The sequence below is a fragment of the Lepidochelys olivacea genome (assembly GCF_965140295.1).
Source record: "Lepidochelys olivacea isolate rLepOli2 genome assembly, chromosome: 14".
Taxonomy (NCBI): Eukaryota; Metazoa; Chordata; order Testudines; family Cheloniidae; genus Lepidochelys; species Lepidochelys olivacea.
The window spans coordinates 27,186,030-27,205,403 of NC_140424.1; positions in this window are offsets into that span (position 1 = coordinate 27,186,030).

Here is a 19,374-nt window from a genome sequence, read left to right on the forward strand (position 1 = left end):
TCAGACCAAGCAACAGGTGTCCCATTGAGGCTTAGATGGAAGATCCCAGGCATCTCCTGGAGGTAAGAACCATCCACTCTTCTGGGCACTTGGGGCTGTTGCAACAAAGAGGGGGCTCCTGTTCCATAGCCTATTTGTCCTCATGACTGTGTTTCTTTCTTCTGAGAGGATGCGCCCGGGACCCTGGAGACTGTTTTGTGCAGGAGGTTTGAGCGGGGAGAGATCACTCACTGTCCTGACCCCTGGGTCATTAACCCGGGTCTGCAGGGTTCCTGGGAGCAGCCACCCTCCAGCACGCCACCTGGAAGCCTACGAAAAACTGCTTAAGTAGGACTGACGAAGTCCAGACCCAGTTTGAGGCTCTTATCGGCAGAGTCCCAGAGCAGCTAATTGGACCCCAGGACCTCCTTAAACCAGCAGCAGGAAAAAGAAGCTGTCTGAACAGCCGAGCTCCTCTCCGGCTCTGGACCGTGTGTTGGCTGTTCCTGCTCCCACTCCCCAGGCTTGATTTCCTGGCATCCTGACTCGGGGTGACTCATCTGACTTGAGGTGCTGAACACAATTTGGTCTTTTGCTTTTGCCCTTCCAGTGTCCTGACCCAGCTGACTCTCGACTCCTGTCTTGTGAGTGTGGACTCTGCCTCTGACCACTAGGTCTGGCTGCCCATGACCCAGCCATGACACTGACTTTTCTACAATTCCTCCAATGCCCTTTTCTGCTCTCCAGCTCTGTTCTCCCAGCAAGACAAACCGATGCCTTGGCTCCCAGAGTCCTGCTTGCCTGCTAGTCAAGGGCTCATGGGGAGTGTTTGTCTTGCCCCCTCCCCCACCACAGCTGCTTGTCCTCGGGGACTCTCCCAAGCGCAGAGGAGAATCCGTCCTGGCAGCAATTCAGGAAGTCAGAGAGGGATGGTCTGCTCAGCTCCCTTTGCAATGCCACTGCCCGAGAGCATTACGAGTGGGTGCCCAGTGACTGCGCCGGCAGCTCCTTGAGACACTTCTGGGGGCAGGGTAGTCGTGTTTCACGATGACCGCGGGAAGCCATGCGAAGAGTGCGGCATTGAGGAGACTCTCCTGCTGTCCCAAAGGGTTTCTGTTCTCCTGCACGGTCAGACCATGGGGCCAGGTTGCAGAATGGGGAAGAGCTGGTTGGTGATGAGTCGGAGGATTCACCATACTGGTGGTAGCAGCTGCAGATCTTGGAGTCCCTGTGGTCGGGTTACCATGCGTCCGGAGTTTCCCGGACATGTCCGGCTTTTTGGGTTTTAAATTGCCCGCAGGGAGGAATTTGTAAAACTCTCCAAAGGGCCGGGATTTCCCTCCCAAGGCAGCATTCTGGGGGCAGAGGGGGAGCTGCGCGCTCTGTGGGGGAGCACAGCACTGTGTCTGGCTCCGCACCCCAGACACACTGCTCTGAGCAGCAGGGTACGGGTGCCGGGGGGGCTGGAGAAGGGGCATGGGGTCCCAAGGGACAGTCAGGAGACAGGGAGCAGGAGGGGTTGGATGGATGAGGGGTTCTGGGGGGAGCCTGTCAGGGGGTGGGCATTTGAAGAGGGGTTGGGGGAGTCAAGGGACAGGGAGTGGGAGGGGTTGGACGGGGCGGAGGTTCGGGGGGGAGTCAGGGGCAGGGAGCAGGGGGGATTAGATGGGTTGGGGATTCTGCGGGGGCAGTCAGGGGACAGGGATTAGTTGGATGGGTGTGGGAGAGCCAGGGGTCTGTCAGGGGGCGGGGGTGCGGATAGGGGGCGGGGCAGTCAGGGGACAGGTAGGGGGTGTAGTTCAAGGGGGGCAGTTAGGGTGGAGGGGTCTAAGGAGGGGGCAGTTGGAGACAGGGAGAAGGAAGACTTAAATAGAGGGCAGGGTCCTGGGAGGGGGTGATCAGGGGACAAGGAGCAGGGGGGGTTGGATGGGATGGCGGTTCTGTGGGGGGCAGTCAGGGGGCAGGAAGTGGGAGGGAGTAGATAGGTGGCAGGGCTACCACTCCCCCCCCACCCTCAGAGTGTCCTCTTTTTTGAAAGTTCAAATATGGTAACCCTAACCTATGGGCCAAGCCTCCACTCCTGAGAGTTCAGGCGAACCTCCCCCTGTTCTCAGGGAGTCTTTGGCTTTCGCGGCTGGGCCTGCCTGCCGAGACAGAGGACTCAGTGCTTCCATCAGGCTGCTCACTTGCAAATGCAGCCACCCAAAGAGGTAAAGAATGGAAGCGAAAGAGCAAAGCTGGACCCTCCACTGAGCTCCTGCAATCAAGTGAGCACAGCCTGGGAGAGACGAGAGAAAGCTTCAAGGTGGCTGGTGGCTGCATGGAGCCAGGGGAGGAGAAATAAATAGTTCATGATGAATCCTAGGGGCTTTGTCTTGTGTGGTGAAGGGTTTAAAATGGGTCTAGTTACTATCACATTCAACTTTACAATCGCGGTGTCTGATTGAAGGGCAGGTCTAGAAAGGTCAGAGGTCGCTCGAGGAGCTTCAAGTCTCAGATTCTGGCCCTATTGCCTGCTTTGACCAGCTGATCTAAACCCAACACCGCCCTCAGGTGGTCGCAGTGATGAGCTTTTCCTCTTTTTCTGGATTCACCGCCGGCATGGGGACAGGATACATGTGGCCAAGGAAATGGAGAGGCATGGGGGTCACTTGCAGAGGCATGCAGAGAACTTGCAGAGTTGCCTGTTCATGCAGTTCCTATGGGGGAAGCACGGTAGGGTACCGTCCACTCCGGGGCACCATTTCCAATTTTGGTGGTGGCGGGGAGGATAATTTCACCATGATTCCAGGGGCTACTTAGGCACCTGAAAACTCTAGTGTTTTGACAGATAACTTAGCAATGAGCTGACAGGAACACTTGCCAGACTGCTTTCTGGGGAAGACAGCTAGAAGAATGGATCCAGGGAATGGTTCTGTAGCTCTGAGCTGTTTGGACACTTTCAGGGAACATTCCCGATGCAAGACAGAGATCCCCAAAGTTATCCTGGGTAACCCTGAGAGACTTATGGAAAACTAGCAGATCCCACATCTCTGCTGTCACTTTGCACGGACAAACTCGGACTGTCCGAACCTGTTCATGTATTTTACCTGCTTTAACCTCTCAAGAACTTTCACATATAAAAGAAAGAAAATTAAATAAATGACATAGGTACACCGATACAGGGCCGTAGTGTAAAGCCGATCTCAGAGTTGTCCCATTGAAATGGAATTATTCACAGCAGTAATTAAAGTTAAACATGCACGTAAGTGTTTCCAGGCCCAAGATTAAGGCCACAGCTTATGAGAGGTGCAGATGCAAGAAGAGAAGAGCTGTGCAAAAACTGAAATGCCACTTGGAACCTGGCCCAAACAATGCATCATGAAAAATAAACTCATCTTGTTATACAGTAACAGAGCTGGTTCAAAAGGGTTTTACACTGACAATGCAACCTTTGAACTAAAAATGCCACTTTGGATTACATTGATCATTTGAAAAAAGTTACCTCTTTAAAAAAAACTTTTGGGATTTCTCTGCCCACTTGAGAGAGAACATGGAGTTTTTCCCACCAAAACGAAACAAAAATTTGATCATTAAAAACATTTCCAAATAAGTTGGAAGAATATGGGGGGGGGAGTGGTTTCTTCTTCAATTTTCATGACCCTCTCCACCCTCCCTATTTTTGACCAGTTCTAATTGTGAATAAATGTCTGTCTGTACATGAATGATAAATATGTCTGCTACTGAAACATTTACAAACAATGGCTCTCATCAGGAGCACTGAGGTCACATTACGCAGAGAAACACCCAGGCCTGCAGGGTTCACATTCTCCAAGACATAAACCGCCCCAGGACGGGAATGTCACACACAACACAGCGTGACTGGCCCGGGTTGGTTAGGTGCATGTTTTGCTGTTGCTGGCAAATTGTGCTTTTCTGAGGGTGGGGGGGGTTATATTTGAAAGGAGTTCTTCATCCTCTCCCACTCTCATCCAGGGGTGCCAGAACAGGGGAGACCAGGGCCCACCACTTTTTACTGGCCATAAGTGTGAGCGACTGGATGATGGGGGAGAGAAGGGAGTGGGGAGGGCAGTGTTTTGTGGGCAAGGGGTGGCATGAAGTGGGAGCTCAGGGAGAAAGGCGGTGTGAGGGGGGGGCTCAGAGAAAAGGGCAGCTTGAGGGGGCAGGACCTCGAGGAGAAGGGGTGGCACAGGGGGTGGGCCACAGTTTTTGTGCCAGCAGCCCCCCCCCACCACCACTTTTAGGAAGCTTTTGCCCATCCTGCCCTCATCCCAAATTAATTTGTTGCAGTAAGAAAACTTTGAGCAACAAGGGGACTTAGAGACCCACAATATAACCGCCAAAATCCTGACCCGCACCTCGAGCTGGGCAAACAGAATTTTTTAGTCACTGGCAATTCCAAAAAAGAGATGGAAAAAAACCAGTTTCAGGTTGAACAAAACTAACATTTTTCCAAATTTTTGATGAACCAAAAAGCTTTAAAAAAAAAAAGAAAAGACCCAGGAACATTTCAAGGGTTATAACTTTTTGAATTTTTAAAATAAAAGTGAAGGACATTTTTAAATAAAAAATAGTTTCAAACTGAAAAATCAAAATGGTTTGTTTGGAAAGTGTCTAAATGAAATGCTTCGACTTTTTAAGAACTGCGGGGAGGGTCTGGACGTGAACAATTCAGCAGACTGGATACGAATTCGCAAACAGGTCTCCTTCCCCATTCTCCAGGGCTGGGTCTCGATTCCTGTTTCTGGTTCCCTGGGCCTGGTCCCCGTCCCTGTCACACACTGTGGGGAGCTCAGATTCCTGGGAATCCTGCGGACTTCCAAGGTACTGGGAGGGATGAGTCAGCAGCTTCCTGAAGACTAGTTGCGAGTAGGCAAACACTTTCCCTCTACCTTTCCAAAACCCACATAGGTATAGTAAGACTAGCACACCCACCACCCCCACCACTCCACGCACCATGAGACGATTCCAGGACGCTGGCTCTGAAACAAAAGAGAGAGAAAGGCCCCATGACTAAGGGACTCCGTTAAATCATCCCACTGCTGCCATGAGGATCCCAGAAGATGAAGACATTCCTGGGGTACAGTAAGAGCTGAGTTGGGTTGAGTGCACATGGGCAGCACTCAGAGCAGCGGGAATGAGATCTCCAGGCTCATTATCCCCATCGGCCAACCTGACGGAGGGAGAAAGGTGAGCCTGGCAAAGCAGCCCCTGTTCCAGACTCTGGGAACTGGGATTTTTAAGATGCTCCAAGATGGGGTCCCTCAGGTTCTTAAGGTTAGAGGGGACGGTTAGGATCATCTCCTCCAGCGTCTCCTGAAGCGTGGGGAAGGGCTAGCCATGGTGGGAAGGGTGGGGTTTGAAGATGTACAGAGGAAAATGGGGGGTGGGGTCACTAACACATTGCTGATGGGTGAGGGGCACGATTGGTTTCTTTGCCTTGAGGAGGGGGCTCAGCTTTTAAAAGTTTTGGGAAGAATAATTTAGTCTGAGCCCTGGCATAACCCAGGCCAGAGAACGTCGCCTACTGATTCCTGCACCCAGTCCAGTGATTTATGGCACTGACTTGGCATTGAGAAGGATTTTATCATAGGCTTACATCCAGCTGCAGAAGAGAAAGGGCATTAGAAGCTGAAAGACCCCAGAAGTGGCTCTGGTTTTCTACTCAAAATAACCACCCGGGGCTGATTTTCCCCAGCCCAGCGCCTTGCAGTCATGCACCCAGCGCCTACTGAGTTCGGTGTGCAGGCAGGCTCCCAAATCCAGACAGTGGCACGTCACATCCGCTTTGCCCTCGTGTCAGGGACTGCCCTGAGCGCCCACCCTGCAAACACTTACGCACCTGAGCCCTCCCACTGCGATCCAAGGCTACTCCTACAGATGGAGTTAAACATGTGGTTAAAGCGTTTGCAGAGGTTCCAGAGAGCTGAGGCTCCATGTAAAAGGAACATTACTTCAGTTATTCCAATCTTGGGTTTATGAGATGCTCCTGCTCGCCCCCTCCCTTCACAGCTGAGTCTCCCACCCAGTGGAATTCTCCAAGGAACTTCCCACTCCGAGACCCTAGACACTGTCCAGCGCTAGCTGTCCCTCTGGCCCAATCCCATGCTCCAGGACATAGTCTGAACGCCACCGAGGTCAGTAATTAATTCCCCACCTGCATTTACAGCATGGTAAAACTAGCCATGTATGTTTCAGCGGGTTCTTGCTTTTCCTGGAAGCATCAGATATTGTCCCCTGGGCTGGACCAGACAGGACAGCAGCCTGAAATGCCCTGCGGCATTGACTTGAACTCAGACTGACCCTGTGGAAAACGGGCTCAGCCACCTGGACAATTAGGTAATCTTGGCGAGCTGTGAGATTTCAAACAAGTTGTATTTGAGTTTGGCTTGGCAATCCTGGGTCAGGGACTGACGTGAGGGGTTGGGAGACAATAAAGGGAAAGGGTCTGAGAAAGGGCGTCCCTTACAATAAATCGTTCAACCAGTCACTGTTGAAGTGAGATGCTTTACAGATGCTCACAGACAGGCTCTCCCACCAACTAAGAATTTGGACGCTCTGGCTCCCTGCTGGGACCACCTTTGCTATTCACTTGCAACCAGGGTGGATAAAAATCAATGATTTAAAAAAACAAATCAAAAAAATTGGATTTTTTTGATAAAATGGTTTTTGCCCCTCAAAAAGCTATCTAAAGATAGTTTTAATTAAGATACATTCTAGCTCCAAGATCTCTCATCATGGAATAGGGATGATAAATTCTAACTCTATAGTATGAGACAATATATTCATGTAATGTTTAAGAAAAGTTTTGTAAATGAGTTCCAATACTTCATGGATGAAGGACCCAATCTTATGGGGTTCCACAGGCTTCTGTATAGATTGTGTAGGTTAATCTTTCTATCTACCCAATGGGATTCAGTGCTCAGTCTAGAAGATACCATCAGAGATGCTTAGTTTTGCAGTTCTCAAACTGTGGATTTGTGTCTCCAGAGGTAACATGCTTGTTAACAGCAAAAATGTTTTCAAATAAATAAATAAATAAATATGGAGAGGTGATATACAGCCTGGCAAGAAAATCCTCCAAATATTAACGATTAACCTGTTGAATTGGAGATATTTATGAAGTCATTGGGAGGGGAACTATCTGCTTCAATAACCTTGGGTAAATGAAATAACCAAACAATCATTCATTTTCTGAGATAGCTGTAAAACTCATCTGAAAAGTTTTCAGAATAAATCACCCTTTAAAAATGTATAGTGTGTACCTTCTAAAAATGAAACCTACATCTATCTCTGAGTTGTGAAGAACATGTATTAAGGTTATAACAACCAACAAGAATACACTTTTATGTAGAAATCCATGATTAAATCGAGTCGTCCTGACTAGTGATTTAAATCAATTTGATTTAAAATCAAATCCACCCTGTTTTTGCTGACCAACAGGCAGTTCTGCTCCCCAGGCCCTTCCGGGGTGTCACTGCCCCAAACTCAGCTGTTAGAAAACCAGGAAATGCTCAGCTGAGATCTTCCCCATGTAACACTAGGAAAGAATCTTAGCACTACAGCGGAAAACGAACCACAGAGCTCTGCTAACCAGGAGGAGCTCAGTTATAGGTGCCGGTTCCCCCTTCAGGTGGTCTTGTTCCTGAAGGTACCTCTCCCCTTGACAACCCTTCACTCCCCACCCATTGCACTTCATGCAATTCTGCTGCAGGGCAGCACAACGGGAAGCGTGCAATGCAATTATTCTCATGTCCTTCCATCCATTCTTGGTCCTGTAAGGACACTGAAGTGCCAGGCCTTCAGCAGCTGCAGTGAGAGCGAGAGGGTCTCACACTCTTGTGCATCAGGCCACGTTTATAGAGCCCTGTGCGAGTACAACATTTGTTTCTGCACACGATCCACGGCTACGAAGCGGATCTCTGCAGATTTGCAGGGCGCTGCCCATTTATACCTGGATTTAGGAGCCGAACTCTGAGCATTATTTTGCAAAACCTGCTCAAGACTTTTAGAGCTTTTTCGTAGCAAACCATGCGTTTTTTAAACCCCCGACATTCCATGACTGAGCAAAACATCTCCAGGAACATCAACAATGCTGGCTCGAAGAGAGGTAGGACTCTTCTTAAACAAAAAGATTTTAAACGAACAACTTGCTACCAAAAAGTTTGAGATATTTGCTGTGGCAGAACAAAGGGGGTTTTGATCTAAAAGAATGTGACCCCAAGCTTCTTACAATTCGTTCTACAGGCATGGGGCTTGTGCATTTTCTGCTGGGGCTTGTCCGGACAAAGAGCCAGAGCTCAGCCCTAACAATCAACCGGGAGAGCGGAGTCAGAGGTGAGGAAGGCCTGGGAAGATCCTGAGACAGGGAATGAAGGGGTTTCACATCCACCTGCTCCTTCCTGTAGGTAGATCACAGAAAGATCTAGAGGTGAGTGCTGGGGTTTCCCTGCCATGAGTGGGCAGCGTGTAATTAACAAGGGCTGCTTCTCATACTCACACACACACCCCCCATCACGCCATGCACACCTCTCACGCCGGCACCAGATCTGATTTCATCTCATGCATTTACACAGCACATCTCTGCAAGCAGATTATAACCCCCAGGGTCCATAACTCCAGTTAACTCTGCAGTGAGGACATGCTCCCCCCAGCCCCAAGACCTTAAAACCCAAGGTCGACTCCCCCTGCTCGAGAAAACACACGCTTCAACCCTGCCCCACCCCGCAGCCCCAGTTCCCTAACCTGGGGCTTGCCAGGGGATTCTCTGCTTGTGATCAAGTGGGGCTGGCTGGATGCAAGGCGCTGGCCAATCCTCTCTGTCTCCAGCTGCTAAACTGCATTCAAAGAAAGTTTACAAAATAATCCCTCCCCCCTCCTCTGTGTGTTCTTTCCACGCGCTCTTCCCTCCGTCCCTATTCTCTGCGCCTCTCAGTCTCGCCTGCTCAGCCAGCAGCTGGGGATTTGCAAATAAATAAATAAAAATAAAAAAACTGGACAAAAAAGCCCCAAATATTTTCTGTAAAATCGACATGGGCAGGACCACCAGTGCTGGACCTGGCGGGGCCGCCCCCCCACACCCGGCTTGAAGCGGTTTCCATCTTATCCAGGGTTTACAGTTTGGCTCAGTGGCTCTCTGCCCCCTCACTGTACAAATGGTTCCAGCGCCCCTGGGCGGGACAGGGCCTGAAGAAAGGGGCATGCGGAGGTGTTGGGAACACATGGGCCCTGCAGCTGCCCCCCCGCCATGCCCCCCGCCCGCCCGCCCCAGCTCTACCTTCTCTAACCCCCAGACAACACACCTCCCCCTCCCCTTTTCTGCTTAGGACTCCAGCCCCACTGAACGGTCCAGACGGGAGATGGAATCTCTTCCCTGAAGTGCCATCCAAAAACCCAGAGGGGCGGGCTGGAAGGAAGAGCCCCAGAAACACCCCGACCCACGGCATGGCAGAGGCGCAAAAGGAACGGGCGAGATCGGCGGCAACTTCACCAAAAGCTAAGGCCAGCCCCCCGTCACCTGACTCTACGAAAGCGCAGTAAGCTGGTGGTGTAAACGGGGCATGGGCAGTTCCACCAGACGATCAACAGAGCCGGTTAGAGATTCATTTAACAACTCCGGAATGGCTTTGCAATGGGAGGAGAGTTTTCCGAGCCATGCTTTGCTTCCTGAGGCGGTCAAGATTTGAGCTTTACTAGAGGATTGTACAGGATTCAGGCATTCTCTAGTTCCTCCTTTGTCAGCCCCTTGCCCTAACACCCTGCCTGCCCTGGGTGCTCAGCTGAGCTCTCCCTAGCTGCCTGGTGCAAAACCAGAACTATCCCATTACTCTCCCCTGCTGTGTCTCTCTCCCTCTCTCCCCTCAGGCCAGGCTGCTGCTGCCCCAGGGGAGCTCACTGGGGTCGGGGGTGTCTCTGTGCTGGGTCCCCGGGGCTGTTGCAGACGCTTCCTCCTGCTGGGGCTGGAGGCCCTGTTCAAGCTCCCCTTGGAGAGAAGCGCGCTGTGTTCACAGGAGCAGGACCAGCCCCGCAAACCGACCGCCCGGCTGTCCCAGAGGTTCCCGAGCCCAGCGCTCACCCCCAGCCCAGCCGCATCCAGCAGCTTCTCCCTGCGCCAAGGCACCGCAGCCCGTGGGGCATCTTCAGGGCAGCGGAGCTCCAGGTACTGCCGCTTCTCTGCCCAGGAAAGGGATGGGGAGAGGCTGATGCTGACCCTGTGGGGCTGAGCTGAGCAGCAGCAAGTGCAGCCAGTCCCTGTGGGGATCCCCGATGGCTCCCTGGCTCCAGCTGCTGTTTGGGAGGCAGGGAAGGGGCCCTACAGCCAGGCAGGCTGCACAGCTGCACGCCCCATAGGTGCTGGGGCTGGTGCTGGTAGGGAGGTATGGGGAGGTGAGGATTTCACAGCAACTTTAACTAATACACTGAAATGTTTCCATCAACATTTTGTGCTAGGGAAAATTGGGTGTTCGATTAAAGACAATTTTTTGTGGAAAGTGTCATTTTAACAGGAAAAAATCAATTTTTTGTTGGAAAATTCAAAAACCAAAAATGGTTTGGATGATGTGGGGTTTTTTGTTTTGTTTCTTCCCCAATTTGGGACTAACTGTTTTCCGGTGCTGGTAGAAGGTTTTGGCGGGGTTGGCCATTCTTGGCAGAAGTTTTTCATGATCTTGCTCTCCTGGATGGGGAGAAAAGCTTGAAAAGGTGACCCCCCCCCCAAAAGGCTCCAACACCAGGAGCTGGAGAACAGAACCCAAACTTGTTGGCTTAAAACCAACGAGACTTTAAAAACAATCGTTTTTCAGGGGGGCTCTGACTTGTGATTTTTTTTTTTTTGGTCACTTGCAATTGGCCACGTGGGATAGAACCAGCTTGGGCAGGATCCAGATGTTAGCCCATCTAGAGAGGCCTGGCAGTGGCTCATACACAGCGGCTGTGGGAGTTAGGGACAGGAGAGTGATTTTCTGAAATTACACCTAGCAAGGGAAGGAGCCGGGGAAATGCAGTATACCCTGAGGAATCAGGGACACTCACGGGGAGGCCACAATGACGCTGCTCAGGAGTTTTGCTCTGACATGCTCAGCCCTCGTGGAACAGAGCCCCCGGCCTTCCCCTCCACGGGCACTGACTTATTTTTCCCCGTAGATGCTCCACCCCTGTTCGGCCCTTAGCCCCTACTCTTGTTCCACCTCTTTCCCAGGGCACCAATTCCTCACCGCGCTCTTCACCCTTGTATCTCTCCAAAGCCAGCCAGCCAGAGCGGGGTGGCACCTCCTCCCACCCCACAACGACCCCTTGCTGCAACTGTCATGAGTAAGTATCGGGGAGTGAACCCCTCTGCTAGGGCTCTCCCAGGCCGGGATCTCGGTGTCTGGGGGCGGGGGGGATTTGCTGGGGGGTGTCTCTGTTTTGTGCTCTCCCAGCTCCGCTCTTCTTTCTCTGTTAATCCTCCTGGGGTGGAAGCCACCTTCCAGCTCTCCGCTGACCTGCCTGTGCCCCTCTCCTCTCTCTGCCAGGCCTCTGCCTTCACTGGGAGCTCTCGCTGGGGTGGGGCTGCTGCGGACTCTGCTCTGAGCTCTGCCTGCGTATGGGGGAGCTGCACTGGAGCCCCTGGAGGGGTCAGGGACCGCAGGGAGAGCCAGCATCTTGCAGGGTTTCCTATTTCACACCGATCTCTGCACCATTGCTGCACCCAGGGCCCACTGCGCTGGGAGAACCATTGAGGGCCTGACTCTGGGGGGTGGCTTTGCCAGGAGCTGTGTCCTCCAAGAATCGGCCCAGAGATGTCTGGAAACTAGGCCACGGTCTGAGATTGACCTGCTTATTCTGATACCTGTTGCTCCCAGGCTTCCCCCAGCTGCTCTTGGCCAGCGGATGCAGCTCTTTGTCCCCATCTAGTGGCCACATCCCAGCTTTTCGCTCCCTCTTGCTTTTCTGTCAGTGAGCTCAGCAGTAGGCAAGGCGCTGTAGAAGACACTGTGAGGGGAGGAGAATTAAATTCATGGAGGTGTTGCCGGCACCCAGTGCCAGAGGCGAACAACAGCAGGGGGGGTTTGTTACCCGGTATGCGTCACTTAATAATCACAACGGGGTGGAGAAGCAGAAAAGTTTATTTGCAGCTGCAAACAAGGTACAGGGGGAATAGAATTTTAAATTTTGCACATTAGAGCAGGTCATTACACACACTTTTATATTCCTTAATGCGACTGCACTACACATTAGGTAATTAAAACTTTGCACAAATATTTTGCTTTTTTTATATGGTTTACAACAATGTTTATTTTTTGCAACTTTTAACAAGCATTTTTAGCAACTTAAACGACCAGCACATCTTGTTTGGCCTTGTAGCTGTTTTTTTTATTATTTTTAACTTGGCGTTAGCAAACTTTACACTATGAGGCATTATATGCGGCTGCTACATTGTTTTAAGAGCAAAAGAGCTTACTCAAACCAGCCAGGCCTGAATTTTATTAAGGGGGATTGAGAAGAAGCTCTTAGGGCTTTAGCAGGGAGACTTTTTTGACCTTTATGGCCTTTTATTTTTTTACTTTAACTAGTGGCCATGTCCTGGGGTTTTTAACATTTTTTTTTTAGACTATTTATTTTTATTGCTTGAGTTTTTTTATTTTTATTTACTTACTAGCGGGCTATGCATAAAATTAAGATTTTTAAAACTATGCAAAATAAGCATTTTTACCAGGACTATATATAACATAGTAAATATAACATGATTCATACAGGAAAAAAAACTTAAATAATAGGCTAAATAACTTATTTAGCTACGGGGAAAGGCTTCAACTAGAAAATAGAGAGCTTAGCTAATTTTCTCTGGTTTGCTGATGAATGCTCTTTGCTAGCTGCTTTAGGCGTTGGAAATCAGCTTTTACGGACGGCTCTGCATCTGTTATATTAAAGCAACACATGCTTGCAAACTCCTGGCATAGGTGACCATGGCGTAGAAGTAAATAGTCTACAGCCAGCCTGTTCTGTAGCATGCCCTGACGTACTTCCCCCAACTCATGTGAGAGTTGGGCCAGGACGGCTGAGGTTAAATTAATGGCCTTTGCCACTGTGCAGGCAAGGTGCTCTACTGCGTGGTAATTATGCACCACAAGCCCAGGGATACTAACGAAAGAAAAGGCCAGAGCTGCTGCCTTAGTCTCTGAGAATAAGGTTCTCTGAGAACGACGTTGCGTTCACTGCACTCTGGGCCAGTGCCAGCCAGGTATCTACGGGTACAATGCTTGAAACAGCAGTACCGGTTAGGCACATGGCTAAGAGGGGGAATAAAATATACTTTTTTATTTATTTTTTTGCTTTTTTGGTGGGCTGCTGTTTAAATAGTAATTTTAGTCTAAGATCTTCACTGGAGGGGGCTGAATGCACGGTCTACCTTTCAGCCGGGGGGCGGGGGGGGGGGGTTTGACACGTCTTTCAGCTGGGTATAATGAATCTAATTCTTGTGTCCCTCGGCATTTGCTGCCGTGTGGGAGACCAACAGGACCCTTCCACTTTTTCTGGAGGGGCTCGTCTTTCCAGGTACGTACAAGCACTGAATCACCAGGCTGCAGGGAGTGGATGGGTGAGTCCAAGGGTAGAGGCTGGGAATCCTTAGCATACCTGTGAAGAGACAAAGAACAGCAGACAGGGAACACATATACTGAGAGAGAAACTTGTTTTTTAATTTTTACTTTTTTTTTTGACATAAGCGGTGTACTATTTATAGGCCGTGTTTTTTTAAACATAATTTTAAAGGGACTGAGCTTTAATTTACCCTTTGGGAGAGCACGGCTGCGGAGCAGAACTAGGGGCAGGGCATCAGGCCACAGTAGGGAGGCCTCCTGGCATACTTTCGAGAGATGTTGCTTAAGGGTCTGATTGATCCACTTCACTACCCCACTGGCTTGAGGTCTCCAGGGTGTATGGAGTTTTCAGGGAATCTGTACGGTGTCTGAGATGCTTTGGACGATTTTTGACGTGAAGTGTGTTTTATTGTCAGATTTTATTCACTGGGGAAGTCCAAAGGGAGGAATAATCTTTTTAACAAACTTGAGAGCCACTGTCCTGGCAGTGCAATTGAGACATGGAAAGGTTTCTGACCATCTGCTGAATCCATTTACTATGACAAGGAGATACTTGAACTTTTGGGTCCGGGGAAACTTAGCAAAGTCTATTTGCCACACCCGTCCGGGGCCTGGAGTGGGTTCCAGGGCCGCTGGTGGTACTGGGTGTCCTGATTGGGGGTTATTCTTTTGACAGACTAGGCATTTTGTTTGTACTTGGGCAGCTAGGGCTCCGAGTCTGGAGGTTATGAAGTACTTTTTTATTACTTGGATAAGTGCCTCCCTGCCAGCATGAGTGGTTTGATGTAATTTTTGTAATACTGGCAGAATTAGGCCCTTTGGTAAGAGGACTTTCCCTTCTGGGGAATGAAGCCATCCCTCCTTTTCCTGGAGACCAAGTTTGTCAGCTAGCTGTTTCTCCTCCCCAGAATACTGAGGGGTCGGGAGCTTCCCCACTGATGGGATAAGGGCATGCATATAGGTGTTTTTAGTCTGAGGGAACAGCAGGGTGGCAGCATGCTTTGCCTCTTTATCTGCCCTGGCATTACCCCTGGTCACATCTTGATCCTCCCTCTGATGGGCTTTATAGTGTCCCACTGCCACTTCCAAAGGGAGTTGCACTGCCTCTAGAAGCCGGAGGATTTGGGGCCCGTACTTGACTGGGGAGCCTTGGGCTGTCAGCATTCCCCTCTGCTTCCACAGGCCAGCAGGAGCATGCAGCACCCCAAAAGCATATTTGGAATCAGTGAAAATATTGACCTGTTTTTTTTTGAACAGTTCGAGTGCACGGGTCAGGGCCACTAGCTCAGCCAACTGGGCAGAGGTCCCAGCGGGCAAACTTTCAGCTTCCACGGTGTCACTGAGGGTTACAATAGCATAACCCGCCGTTTTTTGCTCATTTATTACCACGCTGCTACTATCAGTGTACCACTCATAATCTGCATTTGGGAGGGGCACATCCTTCAAGTCCGGGCGGCTAGAATATTGGGCATCTATGATTTTTAAACAGTCATGTTTCTGTTTCTCAGTTTTTGGTAAGAGGGTGGCAGGGTTAAGGGATGGACAAGGCTGCAGCGTGACCTCAGGGTTCTCTAAGAGCTTTGCTTGGTATCTTGCCATACGCGCTTGTGTGAGCCAGAGGCCGCCCTTAACATCCAGTAAAGCGCGTACCATGTTTGGTGTAAAAACCTGTATTGTTCCCCCTAGTGTCAGTTTCTCTGCTTCTGCCAGGGTCAGGGCGGTGGCTGCCACTGCCCGCAGGCACGCTGGCCAGCCCTTGGCTACTTGGTCCAGTTATTTCGAAAAATATGCCACCGGACGTTTTCATGCTCCTAGCAGCTGTGTGAGTACTTCCAGGGCCACCTCCTTTCGTTCATGTACATACAACTGAAATGGCTTGGAGAGATCTGGCAGACCTAGAGCCGGGGCTTCCATTAGCTTTTTTTTTAGGATTTTAAATGCCCTGTCAGCCTCTGGGGTCCAATGAAAGGGGTCATGGTCTGCTCCTTTTACACAGTCGTACAGGGGTCTAGCCTATAGTTCAAACTCTGGGATTTATATTCTACAGAAGCCTGCCATCCCCAGAAATGCTCTGAGCCGCTTGCGATTACTCGGGATAGGAACTTGGCATATGGCTTTTATTTTTTTATTTGAAAGCTGGCGTTCCCCCTGCTGTATGTAGAACCCGAGGTACTGTACCTGCGGGAGAGCAATCTGAGCCTTACTTCGTGCTACCCGATATCCTTGGAGTCCCACAAAATTCAGGAGACTAAAAAATTTATTTCTTCATTTCCCACCCGCATTTTTACTCGGGGTTCCGGGGGTAGGATGATCTGTTTCCCCTGACACCCTTATTTTTGTTTTTTTATCGCCATCATAGAGGTACTTCCCCTTTTCTTTTTGTTTGGGCACTTATTTTTTTAGTGTCCCTCTTGCCGACACAGGGCACACTGATTGCGCCCCAATCGTCTTTTTCGCGGGCCTGGACGTCTGTGGCCACGGCCCCCTTTTTTTTGTTTACTTTTCTTCGTGCCTGCCTGCACTGCCGCTACCATTAATTTTACTTGCTTTTTTTTTTTTACTTCTTTTAAACTATGCACTTGATTTGCTGCTTCTAAAATCTGTGCCATGGTCATACTTATCAAATCCTCCTTTTTCTGTAGCTTTCTCTTAATGTCGGGGGCTGCCCTGCTTGTAAATAGTTTTTTAATAATTGCCTCAGTTTGTGGATTATTAGGATCTGCATTGGTATACTGTTGGATCGTGTTTCGAATGTGCTGCAAAAAAGCTCCAGGGCTTTCCTTTGGATCCTGCACTACCTTCTATGGTTTAGTTTAATTATTCTGTCTGACAGCTGCATGACGGAGTCTATACAGTAGCAGCTCCTTATAGAAGGTGTGGTGGGTCATAGCCTGATTGTCATTTGGGTCCCACCTAGGATTTTTTATAGGAACTTGATTATCTGGGATCGGGACATTGTTACGGTCTTGGTCATATCACCTTTTCGCTTTTTTCCTTGCTTTAGCTATGACCTGTTCTTGTTTAACCTCAGTCAATAATGTTTGCTGAAGGACATTACAATCATCCCAGCCTGGCTTGTAGCTGCTAAGACATCCCTCAAAGACCGATACCAACTTGCTTGGGTTGATAGAAAATTCTCCATCCTGTGCTTTGAAAGCGGCCAGAGGTCCATAGGTCCAGAGGTCCATAGGATTAAAAGATGCATGAGTATAGACCTGCATGGTAAGAGCTTGTCCTTTCTATTGCATTAGGGGCGATTTTAGTCGTGGTAAGTAACGGGTATAATCCAGCAGATGGAGCCTGAACCCCACTATGAGCTTCACTAAGAATCTTACTTTGAGCCTCGCTCTGTGTGGGTGTAGGGGCCGAAGGAGACACCGGATCTGCCATTACATTTGGGGTGGGGATCCGGGGACTGACATTAATTGCTACAGGGCCAATCGGGGTTAAATTACAGCATTGTAAAATATCAGTACGAGACTATAAGGTTATAAACAAGTAAGCATACGAATGCTTATTCTACTTCCCCGTTCGCTGACAGAACAGGAGTAACTGGAGGATTGTATTATGATTTAGTGATCCTCCGGGAGGCCACTGTTCTTGGTCCTCTAATTGGTACTGAGGCCAGTCAACTGTACAAAATCGCTTTAATTTACCCTTAGTCATTGGATCTGATCCAAATATCTTCCAATTTACTAAAATACACTCTAGGGGCGTGCATCGTACCGTACCTCCCGTGCTCTGTTCCTGTCCCATACCTACAGGGTAACTGTGGGCATCCCCAAGTTCCAACAGAGCATATAATCCGGATTTCAAAAGGTTCCTACCTTATCCAAGGGACCGGTTCCCCAACATCGCCCGCAGCTGCTCCTCCCCTATATCCAAGGAACAGGTTCCTCACCGTCTCCCACAGCTGCTTCTCCACTATGTGAGTGTCTTGCACCGTCGTTCCCTCCGGGGTTGATCAAACTCCTTCTCCTCTGAGGCCCCCAATGAACTCACCGGTGTGTGCTGGGCGTCGGTTGTTGCTGCAATCCTCGACTTCCAGAAGGGATCTGGGCAAGGCTAAATTGCATCCTCGTCACCCCACGTTGGGACTCCAAAAGCTGTTGCCGGCACCCAGTGCCAGAGGCGAACAACAGCGGGGGGGGGGGTTCGTTACCCGGTGTGCGTCACTCAATAATCACAACGGGGTGGGGAAGCAGAAAAGTTTATTTGCAGCTGCAAACAAGGTACAGGGAGAATAGAATCTCAAATCCTGCACATCAGAGCAGGTCATTACACACATTTATATTCCTCAATGCTACTGCACTACACATCAGCCAATCAAAACTTTGCACAAATACTCTGCCTTTCTTATATGGGTTAGGACAATGTTTATTTCCTGCAACCTCTAACAAGCATTCCTAGCAACTTAAAGAACCAGCACATCCTGTCTGGCCTTGTAGCTCTCTCTCCTATTATCTTTAACTTGGCGTCAGCAAACCTTACACTATGGGGCATTGTCTGCATCTGCAACATTGTTTTAAGAGCAAAAGAGCTTACTCAAACCAGCCAGGCCTGAATTCTATTAAGGGGGGTTGAGAAGAAGCCCTTAGGCCTTTAGCAGGGAGACCTCTTCGACCCTTATGGCCTTCCATCTCCTCAACTTAACTAGTGGCTATGCCCTGGGGTCTCCAACAGAGGTAAATGGAAAAGGGGATGTAACCAAAGGTAGATGGGGCCAGACTAACCTGAGCTCTTTCTTTGAGCTGAGAACTGGTTGTTTAGAGAAGGGAAATGCAGCAGATCTAATATACTTGGACTTCAGTAAAGCATTTGATACGGTATCACGTGGGAAATTCTTAGCTAAATTAGAGAAGACGGGGATCAGTACAAGAATTGTAAGGCGGGTAAGGAACCAATTAAAGGGGAGAAGTCTGGAAACTCAACTATGGGATCGGAGGGAAGTTCCTAATGGAGTTCTTCAAGGATCTGTTTTGGGATCCATCTTCATTAATCTCTTTATTAATGGTGTTAACCCAAAAAGTAGGAGAGTGATAACAAAACTTACTGATGATTAAAAAGCTGGGAAACATGGTCTGTCCAGAGGGGGTAGAATATTATACAGGAAGATCTGGATGACCTTGAAGACTGGAGTACCAGAAGAAGGATGACATTTAAAGGTACCAGGTGCAAAATCCTGCACTTAGGGTCTAATAAGAAGAATTTCTTCTTGATGCTGGGGCTCATCAGTTGGAGGCGACAGAGGAGGGGCGAGACCTTGATGTGTTGGTCGATTATACGGTGACTGAGCCACCCATGTGATGTGGCCATGAAAAAGGCAAATGTGATGCTAGGATACATCAGCTGAGGCACTTCCAGTCGAGACAGAGAAGTACGAAAGTACATGGCCCTGGAGAGCCCTCCTCTAGAATCCTGTGTATGATTCTGATCATTCGAGAAAGATGAATTCAGAGTGAAACAGGTACAGAGAAGAGTTCTCAGGATGATCAGGGAATGGAGGGCCTGTCTCACGAGAGAAGGCTGGGAGAGCTGGGCTGGTTTAGTCTAGCAAAACAAAGGCTGAGAGGGGATCTGATGGCTCTCCATAAATACATCGGGGTAAAGACCAGGGAGGGTGGAGAGCTGTTCTAGCTAAAGGACAATGTAGGCCCAAGAACAAAGGCGAATCAACTGGCCAAGAACAAGTTCAGGCTGGGAGATTAGAAAGTTTCTAACCATTTGAGGAGGGAGGTTCTGGAACAGCCTCCTAATAGGGGCAAACTTTATTAGTTGTAAGAGAGCATTGGACACATTTGAGTGTGACTGTATG